Source organism: Rutidosis leptorrhynchoides, chromosome 2 (assembly GCF_046630445.1).
Source record: "Rutidosis leptorrhynchoides isolate AG116_Rl617_1_P2 chromosome 2, CSIRO_AGI_Rlap_v1, whole genome shotgun sequence".
In the NCBI taxonomy this organism is placed as follows: Eukaryota; Viridiplantae; Streptophyta; class Magnoliopsida; order Asterales; family Asteraceae; genus Rutidosis; species Rutidosis leptorrhynchoides.
Window position 1 is genome coordinate 660,139,418 of NC_092334.1, and position 8,793 is coordinate 660,148,210.

Below are 8,793 nucleotides of genomic sequence, written 5' to 3' on the forward strand. Positions count from 1 at the left end.
GTTAAATTTCGCAGTGATGTAATAAATTTTTGAAGGATATCAATAATTTCGGTCGCCAAACCTAATTTTATTTAATACCAATTTAATACTTTTTAGCGAACAAATTAGCGTTTATTATCAAAAGGTTAAAAATAAAAATAAAAATAAAAACTATACAGACATACCTGTGAAATAGATTTCTTAGTTATATGATCTATTATATTCATAAGATAGTCGGTTTAATTGGTCTTCCATGGCTGCATAGGCGTAACCTCTAGCATTCATTGTCTTTTCTTCTAAACATATGAACGGTCCGTCTCTGCATAAAGTAACAAATTCGGTATTTGAATAGGTTTGATTATTTGAACATTTACCTCCATGTGACCATTTTCCGCATTTGTGACATTTTTCTAGGTGTCGTGCTCTTCTTTTCGCTGCGGATTTTGATTTTCCTTTACCAAATTGTAACTTATTATCTTCGCATCTGGATCCTTTTCTAACTCCGTCCATTCTTTCTCTGATTACTGATACTATTTCGCTCGGGAGTATGTCATTATTACGTTTAGTGATCAAAGCGTGTAGCATTAGACCATGGTTTAGTTCACAGGCAGTCTTCATTTTGTAAAAACCTAAAAAAAATAAAAATTCAGAATGGGGGGAGAAGACTAGTTCTTTAGGGTCTGCTAGGGAAAGACCATACGTGTTCCATTTTCGAGAACTATACGAAAACAGACAATCTAACTCTAACAGAAATTCATATTATCCTTTAAAGACTTGATTCTCCCCACACTTAGTTAGCTGTGGTGTCGAAATTGTGATTAACTTCGTTGTCGACTTCCATCGGACCATGTATGTAATGTTTAACTCTGTGACCATTAACTTTAAATTCAATCCCATTTGAATTTATCAATTCTATCGTTCCGTATGGGAAAACTCTTTTGACTATGAATGGTCCAGACCATCTTGATTTCAATTTTCCAGGAAATAGCTTGAATCGTGAATTGAAAAGAAGAACTCTGTCTCCTTCTTTAAATTCTTTTGAACTTCTGATTCTTTTATCATGCCATTTCTTCGTTCTTTCTTTATAGATTAACGAATTATCGTATGCTTCATGTCTTAATTCTTCTAATTCGTTTAGTTGACTTAATCGTAGATGTCCAGCTTCATGTAAATCAAGATTACATGTCTTCAAAGCCCAAAATGCTTTGTGTTCAATTTCTACTGGAAGATGACATGCTTTTCCATACACAAGTCTAAAAGGTGTGGTTCCAATTGGAGTTTTGTAGGCTGTTCTAAAAGCCCAGAGTGCATCCTCCAATTTAATGGACCATTCCTTTGGATTTGATCCTACGGTTTTCTCTAGAATACGTTTTAAAGCTCGGTTTGTATTTTCAACTTGTCCACTTGTTTGTGGATGATATGCGGTGGAGATTTTATGAGTTACTCCATATCTTTTAAGAACTTTCTCAAGTTGATTATTACAGAAATGAGTACCCCGATCACTTATTAAAGCTTTCGGTGTTCCAAACCTTGCAAAAAGACGTTTTAAAAAGTTGACTACAACTCGTGCATCGTTAGTTGGGAGAGCTTGTGCTTCCGCCCATTTAGATACATAATCAATGGCTACGAGTATATATAGATTATTATGAGATTTTGGAAATGGACCCATAAAGTCAATACCCCAAATGTCAAATGCTTCACATACTTGGATGACATTTTGTGGCATTTCATCACGTTGACTTATTCTTCCGGCCCTTTGACATGCATCACAGGATTTGCAAAGGAGGTGTGCGTCTTTGTAAATTGTAGGCCAATAGAATCCAGCTTCATAAACTTTTCTTGCTGTTAGTTGAGGCCCATAATGCCCTCCTGTTGGTCCTGTGTGACAATGGTTTAAAATTTTACTAGCTTCATCTCCAAATACACATCGGCGTATTATTCCATCGGGACAACTTTTAAACAGATGTGGATCTTCCCAGAAATAGTGTTTTATATCACTGAAGAATTTCTTTCGTTTTTGGTATGATAATCCTTTTTCAAGGAATCCACAAACTAAGTAGTTTGCATAGTCTGCAAACCATGGGATTTCTTTATAATCTATCTTCAATAGATATTCATCAGGAAAGTTGTCTTGTATGGCCGATTCATTCAGAACTTCTAATTCGGGATTTTCAAGACGAGAAAGATGATCAGCGGCGAGATTTTCTGCTCCTTTTTTATCTCGGATTTCAATATCAAACTCTTGTAAGAGTAAAATCCAACGGATTAATCTTGGTTTAGCATCTTGTTTTGAAAATAGGTATCTAAGAGCAGAATGGTCGGTATAGACCACCGTTTTTGCTAGAACGAGATATGATCGAAATTTGTCAAAAGCAAAGACAATAGCAAGGAGTTCTTTTTCAGTAGTTGTATAGTTCGTTTGTGCTCCTTGTAATGTCTTACTAGCATAATATATAGGTTGAAATCGTTTTTCAATCCTTTGTCCTAAAACGGCTCCCATTGCAAAATCACTTGCATCGCACATTAGTTCAAATGGTAGATTCCAATTTGGTGTTATCATGATCGGTGCATTAGTGAGTTTCTCTTTAAGAATATTAAAAGATTTGATACATTCATCTGAAAAGATGAATGGCGCATCCTTTTCTAGGAGTTTATTCATAGGAGTGGCAATTTTAGAAAAATCTTTTATGAAACGTCGGTAAAAACCGGCATGCCCTAGAAAACTCCTAACTCCTCTAACATTGGTGGGATGTGGAAGTTTAGCAATTACATCTACTTTAGCTCTATCCACTTCAATTCCTTCTTTTGAAATTTTATGTCCAAGAACGATGCCTTCTTTAACCATAAAATGGCATTTCTCCCAATTAAGTACTAGATTTGATTTTTCGCATCTAATTAGCATTCGTTCCAGATTAACTAGACATGATTTAAATGTATCACCGAAGACTGAAAAGTCATCCATGAATACTTCCATACATTCTTCTATCATGTCGTGAAAAATCGCCATCATACACCTTTGAAAGGTTGCAGGGGCGTTACAAAGTCCAAATGGCATTCTTTTGTAAGCAAAAGTACCATAAGGGCACGTGAATGTTGTTTTCTCTTGGTCCTCGGGTGCTATTGGAATTTGAAAATATCCGGAAAATCCATCTAGGAAACAATAGTAACTATTTCCGGCTAATCTTTCCAACATTTGATCTATGAAAGGTAAGGGAAAGTGATCTTTTCTGGTGGCGTCATTTAATTTTCTATAATCAATACATACACGCCATCCTGTTACAGTCCTAGTAGGAATAAGCTCATTTTTCTCATTTGTGATGACAGTCATGCCACCCTTCTTAGGCACGCATTGAACTGGGCTTACCCATGGACTATCAGAAATTGGATATATCAAACCTGCATCTAGCAGTTTAATAATCTCTTTCTTAACTACATCTTGCATATTAGGATTTAGTCTTCGTTGGCGTTGCACATACGTTTTATGACCTTCTTCCATAAGGATTTTATGTGTGCAATACGAAGGACTTATTCCTTTAATATCATGAATCTTCCATGCAATGGCTGGTTTATGAGCTTTCAACACAGAAATGAGCTGTGATTTCTCATTTTCAGTAAGAGAAGACGATATTATTACAGGTAATTCAGATTCACCATGTAAATAAGCGTATTCCAAATGGTTTGGAAGTGGCTTTAACTCTAATTTCGGAGGTTCTTCTATCGATGATTTATATCGATATCTGTCTTCTTCTTTTAGCATTTGAATTTCTTCTGTTGTTGGTTCATATCCATTAGCTATAAGTGTAGCTAACATTTCAGCTTCATCAATTGGTTCATTACCTTCTCCTAACGAACATTCTCCCGTTCCTTGTAATTCTGGAAATTCTTCTAATAATTCTGCATGTGCATCTATAGTTTGAATATAATAACATGTATCATCTGCAGATTGTGGTTGTTGCATTGCTCTATCAACTGAAAAGGTAACACTCTCATCCTCTATACTTAGGGTCAGTTTCTTACCGAACACGTCTATCATTGCTTTAGCCGTGTTTAAGAATGGTCTTCCTAATATGAGAGGAACTTGAGAATCTTCTTCCATGTCCAAAACAACAAAATCTACTGGAAATACTAAAGTACCAACTTTAACTAGCATGTTCTCCATTATCCCTCTAGGATATTTTATTGATCTATCGGCTAGTTGTATGCTTATTCTGGTTGGTTTTAATTCCCCAAGGTCTAGTTTAGCGTATAGTGAATACGGCATTAGATTTATACTAGCACCTAAATCAGCCAATGCTTCTATTGAACTAAGACTACCCAGAAAACATGGAATTGTGAAACTTCCTGGATCAGATAGTTTTTCTGGTATCTTATTCAACAGCACTGCTGAACAATTAGCATTCATAGTAACAGCCGAGAGTTCTTCCATTTTCTTTCTATTCGTGATTAGATCTTTCAAGAATTTAGCATATCTTGGCATTCCTGAAATCACATCAATGAAAGGAAGATTTACATTTATCTGTTTAAACATATCCAAGAATTTGGATTGCTCGGCTTCAAGTTTTTCCTTCTTCATTTTACTCGGGTAAGGAAGTGGTGGTTGGTATGGTTTAACATAAGGTTTATCCTTAACTGTGTTATCTTCATTAACCTTTTCAACTACCGGTTCTTTTTCCTTATCTTGATCAGGTTGTGGTTCTTGTGGAGTAGGAATAGTTTCATCAGAAGTTACAGGTATTTCAGGTGGTTTAAGTGTTGTACCACTTCTTGTGGTAATAGCTTTAGCTGTTTCATTCCGGGGGTTAGCATTTGTATCGCTAGGTAGACTTCCCGGTTTTCTTTCACCTATTAACCTTGCTAGGTTACTTACTTCTTGTTCCAGATTTTGAATAGAAGCTTGTTGATTTCTAAATGCTTGGGCATTTTGTTCATTTGTTTGTTTTTGAGATGTGAAAAACTGCGTTTGAGTTTCAACTAGCTTCGTCATCATATCTTCTAAATTTGGCTTTTTATCATCAGTTTGTTGTGGTGGTTTGTTTTGAAAATTAGGTCTTTGCTGATTATAAGTATTATTGGATACTTGTTGATTGCTAGGACCTTGTTGGTTGTTGTATGGAATATTTCGGTTATAATTCTGGTTTTGATTGTAAATCGGTCTTGGCGGTTGATAATTATTCTGATAATTATTTCCAGGCCTTTGGTTTATGTATGAAATATTCTCTCTTTGTTCCATTGTTAATTCATTACTGAGACAATCTTTTGTCAAATGTGGTCCTCCACACTGCTCACAACTAATTCGTATTGAGTGAATATCTTTAGTCATCTTTTCCATTCGTCTCTCCACAGCATCTATCTTTGCGGAAATGGAATCTAAGTCATGGCTAGAATCGGCTCTAGCTGCTTTAGATGATCTAATGATATCTTTTTCTTGGTGCCACTCATGCGAGTGGGAAGCAGTATTATCTATAATTTTGTAAGCATCAGTTTCGGTTTTCTTCATAATAGAACCACCAGCTGCTATATCTATGTCTTTTCTTGTAGTGATGTCGCATCCTCGGTAAAATATTTGTACTATTTGACAGGTGTCTAAACCATGTTGCGGACATCCTCTTAACAACTTTCCATATCTTGTCCACGCCTCATATAGAGTTTCATTTGGCTTCTGTGTGAACGTAACAATTTCTGCTTGAAGTCTTACGGCTTTAGATGCAGGAAAGAATTGTTTAAGAAATTTGTCAATTAAAACGTCCCATGTATCGATCGCCCCTTCAGGTAACGATTCCAACCAATCTTTGGCTTCTCCCTTTAAAGTCCAGGGAAATAACATGAGATATATCTGTTCATCCTCCACTTCTCGTATTTTAAATAGTGTGCAGATCCTATTAAAGGTACGTAGATGTTCATTTGGATCTTCCTTCGGCGCACCACTAAATTGGCATTGATTAGTCACCATGTGTAGAATTTGTCCTTTGATTTCATAATCTGGCGCATTAATGTCAGGATGAGTAATTGCGTGACCTTGGCCAGTGCGTTTAGCTCTCATTCGGTCTTCCATACTTAAAGGTTCCAGATTCTCCATAATTGAATTTGTTGAATCGGTATCACTAGATGATTCTGATTTAATAGTTCGTTCCTCAACAATCTCTGTTTGAATGATTGGTGGTTCCGGAGGAAAGTTTAATGGTTCAGGATCTATGAACCGTTCCTGAATATTTTCTGGATTCTCAATTGTGAGGTTTGTTTCAAAAACTGGATTATCGGAAATTTGAACTGAAGTACTTGGTCGACTGGATGACGATTCTAAAGAAAAATCAACGGCGGTTATATTTGTTAAACGATGTCTTGATCGAGTTACAGGTGGTGAACGTACAAAAGGTGATGAACGTCTTGCTCGGTGCATTCACAGAATATCCTATTAGTTTTTTTTTAAAAGGAAAGAAAAATTATAATAAGTTATCCAATCAATAGACTTTTCTGATTTTGCCCACGTTTCGAATAGCCAAAAGATGCAGCAGAGGGGCAGGATTCGTTTGGTCTCAATATAATTGAGGACTGTTTGGCTCCAATAACCCGGTCCACGTACAAATCCAACTATTACTACGAACCAGAAAATTTTGATGTCTATCAATTTAACCACTTAAAATAAATTTTCGTAATTTTAAGAAATTTAGATAAGAAGTAGAAAAAAATTCTAAGTCCTAAAAACTAGAATAGCGAGAAATAAGAGAGAAAAAGAGTTCGTCGCAAAAGGTCGAAAAAGAAAAATGGTTAAAAAATAAAAGGTGACGGAAAAATAAAAGAAACTTATAAAAACTTAAAAATACTTAACTAATTTAACCTTATTACTACAACTAACTTAAAATTATAATCGCAAATTGATATTACTAATTGGAATGATAATTGATACATAGTAAAAGGTCTAAAAATATTAAAGCTTACAGGAAAAACTAAATCCTAAATGAAAATAACTTAAAAAGAAACTAAAACTTAAAAAGGCGTCGCAAAATTCTAAAGCACCTAAATCTTAGTCTAAAGAAAAAGCACTTAAGGAATTCTACGGCAAAGCCTAAAAATCTAGGAGTAAAAATAACTATAGCTAAAACTAAGTTTAAAATTAAATATGAGCTAAAAATATAAATATTACGCTACAACGATTAAAAAGGTACAAAATATAAAAATATACAAAAAGTTGTAAAAAGTACAATTTTTATAAAAATATTATTTTTATATTATTTATTTAATAAAACTATTAATTTTACAATTTTAATAAAACTAATTAAACAAAATACATATATAAAGTAAAAAGTAAAAATAAAACTAAAATTAATAATAATAATAATAATAAAGTAATTAATAATAATAATAATAAATTAAAACCCGTGATTAGGGTTTTGTCCGTGTGTCAGAATACCTCCGCGAGTCGCGGCAAATAAAGAGGAAAACCCCGCAAGTCGCGGGGTTCAGGAATTCAGTTGACAGGTTTTGTTTTTACGCGTTTTTCTTTATTTTTTTTTTTTTTTTATTTTGTTTTCTGTTTTTAATTTAAATAAACGATTTTTAATAAAATTTATATTTTTATAAATTAAAATAAAGATAAAGAAACTTATAAAACTTAAATATTTAACAAAATCCTAAAAATACTTATATTTTTGTTTTTCTTTTTATATTTTTGAATGATTAAAACGTAATTTTTACAAAAACGACTTTTAATAAAAGTAAATAAAAATCTTTTTTTTTTTTTTATTAGCGTTGCGCTTCCGGCTTTTAAGATGTTGTCCCCGGCAGCGGCGCCAAAAATACTTGATGTCGAACGAGGTGTATATAAAATAGTTTATAATTTTAGCAGGAAATACTATTAAATACGATACAATTTTACACAAGATATTTATTTATTTATAGAATGGATATACTTAAACCTTGCTACAACACTTATAGGCAGTGTACCTAATCGTACAGTAGTGTAGTTTTTAGTAAGTCCGGTTCGTTCCACAGGGAGATCTTTAAGCAAAGCTCAACGCTATATTAGTTTACTTTTATAAAAATACAAATATATATATAAGTAATATTATTATTATAAAGAGGGGTTTTTACCGTTTAATGACCGGTTTGTCGATTTTAAAACTTTAGTCGCAGTTAAAACCTAATGTAAAATATAAAATAAATACAAGACTTTAAATTAAAGCGTAAAGTAAATAACGATAATGAAATTGCGAATAATAAAAATGCGATAAAAATTAAATTGCGATAATTAAAAAGTACGATAATTAAAAGTGCGATAAAATGAAATAACAATAAATAAAAGTGCGATAATTAGAAGTGCAATTAAATATAAAATAAAGGAAATTAAATATGAAATAAAAGAATTATGCTTATTTAAACTTCCGTAATCATGATGTTTGACGTGTTGATTTTAGTTTTATGCCCATGGGTTAATTGTCCTTTGTCCTGGATTATTCAATATGTCCGTCTGGTTTTTGTCCATAACAGTCCATCAGTCATAAATATAAATTGCAAGTGTCCTTGTCAAATTATTATTATACCCGAAGATAAATATTCCAACTAATTGGGGATTCGAATTGTAACAAGGTTTTAATACTTTGTTTAATGAATACACCAGGTTATCGACTGCGTGTAAACCAAGGTTTTACTACTTTGTTAACAATTACACCAATTACCCTTGAATGTAATTTCACCCCTGTTTTAATTATTCTAGTGGCTATTAATCCATTCCCGTGTCCGGTTAAATGAACGATTATTCGTACATATAAATACCCCGCCCATCGTGTCCGATCGAGTGTATATGGTAGTTTATAGGGA